Source organism: Octopus bimaculoides, chromosome 2 (genome assembly GCF_046866305.1).
Source record: "Octopus bimaculoides isolate indiv1 chromosome 2, ASM4686630v1, whole genome shotgun sequence".
In the NCBI taxonomy this organism is placed as follows: Eukaryota; Metazoa; Mollusca; class Cephalopoda; order Octopoda; family Octopodidae; genus Octopus; species Octopus bimaculoides.
Genome location: NC_142929.1, coordinates 14,135,443 through 14,137,973, shown reverse-complemented (window position 1 = coordinate 14,137,973; position 2,531 = coordinate 14,135,443). Strand labels below are relative to the sequence as shown.

Genomic DNA, 2,531 nt, shown 5'->3' with positions numbered 1-2,531 from the left:
TCATCAGAGAATATGACAGTGTCTCAAAATGCTAGTGACATCTCGACCAATCTTTTCCCCACTTCATATTGGCTGGTTGAATAAGAGGCTTCCTTCTTGCTGCTCTGCCATGATAGTCAAGTTTTTGAAGATACCTGACAGCTGTTCAGGGACTGAAATCAACTTGTCAGGGGCCTTGCAACAACGATTATCCTCCACACTTCTCATAAAGCGAAGGGTCCTGTCAGAGGGCTCTGGTTGACTGGGCAAGGTGATGTGAACTCTTTCCCCTCTCTGGTGAATTGCACAATCACTCTATTAACTGTAGAAAGTGAGTCCTAATGTTTTCTGTGATTTTATGTTGATTAAGTCCACCTTCAGATTGACTCACAATATGGCCTCTTTGAAATTGGGACTGTTCCAAGGCATTTTTTGTACATGGCATGACTAAACGGCCACATACAGAACCTGAAACATGAAAATGTCAATTAATAAAAAATATAAACCTTTTGATGTTAAAATATACATAAAATGATGTTTTATGGGGTGTCTATTTACTTCTGTCATGTGTTTGTGTGTGTGTGTGTGTGTGTGAGTGTATATATATATATATATATATATATATATATATATATATATATATATATATATATATATATATATATATACATATACATACATATATATATATATATGCTTGCATGCATGCACGTGTATTTGTATGTATGTATGTGTCTGTGTATATATATATATATATATATAAATTGATAGATACAATTTTTTTCATTTTCATTTTATGTCTTGCATATTTGTAAATTTGGGATGGTATTCTCCAACACAATGTCTTTCCATTTGTTCCACTCATCCATCATCTTTGCAATGTTCCCTTTGTTTTCTTGTCCAAACATTCCATCCCACTCGGACCTCAAAGCATATCTTTATTCAACTGTCATCCTCTATATTCATCACTTACCAACACCAGCTCAATCTTCTCTATGTTGTTATTCAGAACAGACTTTACTCCAACAATGTCTTGTTTCACACTGACATATTGCTTTGCAAACTGCAACACATCTTCCCTCTGATTCTTTTGCCCCCAAACACTGACAACCCCCTTACTTTCAGTTTCCCTTTGAACTACATATACCGGTTGCCTAGCTTCTCTTTTAGCAGCCTCCTGTTGCTTCCTACTCCCTCCTTTCTTCCAGTGTTTCCGTGCCAGTCTCTGTTGTTCGTCCTGCTATGTGGATCATCACCATCTTATTCAGAACCTCTTTCTGCTACCACATTGGTGGCCATTTAGGATTGTGATTAGATAATACGAATGGTTGCCATAGCAAAATATATATAAACAGTTAAAAAACGTGTTTAGATAAACCTTCTTTGTTATCCCATGTAATGAGTGGATGTTTAAATATTCTAGTGTCCTATATTGTCATCATCATCATCATCATCGTTTAACGTCCGCTTTCCATGCTAGCATGGGTTGGACGATTTGACTGAGGACTCGTGAACCAGATGGCTACAACAGGCTCCAATCTGATTTGGCAGAGTTTCTGCAGCTAGATGCCCTTCCTAATGCCAACCACACCGAGAGTGTAGTGGGTGCTTTTACGTGCCACTGGCACAAAGGCCAGTCAGGTGATACTAGCAATGGCCACGCTCAAAATGGTGTATTTTACGTGCCACCTGCACAGGAGCCAGTCCAGCGGCACTGGCAATGACCAGCGATGTTGTGGGGGGGGGGTGACAAACACACACACACACACATATACGACGGGCTTCTTTCAGTTTCCGTCTACCAAATCCACTCACAAGGCTTTGAGCGGCCCGAGGCTATAGTAGAAGACACTTGCCCATGGTTGCCATGCAGAGGGACCGAACCTGGAATGATGTGGCTGGTAAGCAAGCTACTTACCACACAGCCACTCCTGTGCTTAGGATAGAAAGACATTTACAGCACCTAGGTTTCCCAAGCGGTCACCCATCTAAGTACTGACTAGGCTTGACGTTGCTTGACTTCGGTGATTGGATGAGAACCGGTGTTCTCAAAGTGATGTGGCCATAAACAGGATTGATGTTAAAACTTTGGTGAATTAATCATTTTTGATGCCATCTTTGATGCTCCAACTTCATTTGTGTTTTGTTGTTGGCACTCCGTCGCTTACAACATCGAGGGTTCCAGTTGATCTGATCAACAGAACAGCCTGCTCGTGAAATTAACGTGCAAGTGGCTGAGCACTCCACAGACACGTGTACCCTTAACATAGTTCTCGGGGATATTCAGCGTGACACGGTGTAACAAGGCTGGCCCTTTCAATTACAGGCACAAGAGAAACAGGAAGTAAGAGTGAGGGAAAGTTGTGGTGAAAGAGTACAACAGGGTTCGCCACCATCCTCTGCCGGAGCCTCGTGGAGCTTTAGGTGTTTTTGCTCAATAAACACTCGCAACGCCCGGTCTGGGAATCGAAACCGCGATCTTATGACCACGAGTCCGCTGCCCTAACCACTGGGCCATTGTGCCTCCACTTCATTTGTGTAGACTATGCAAA

The 2,531-nt window shown here is 41.9% G+C and overlaps 1 pseudogene; it reads right to left on the bottom strand.

Annotated features, from left to right (window-relative positions):
- Positions 1-1,930: 1,930 nt before the first annotated feature.
- On the bottom strand, positions 1,931-2,049 carry LOC149136874 (5S ribosomal RNA; annotated as a pseudogene).
- Positions 2,050-2,531: the final 482 nt, after the last annotated feature.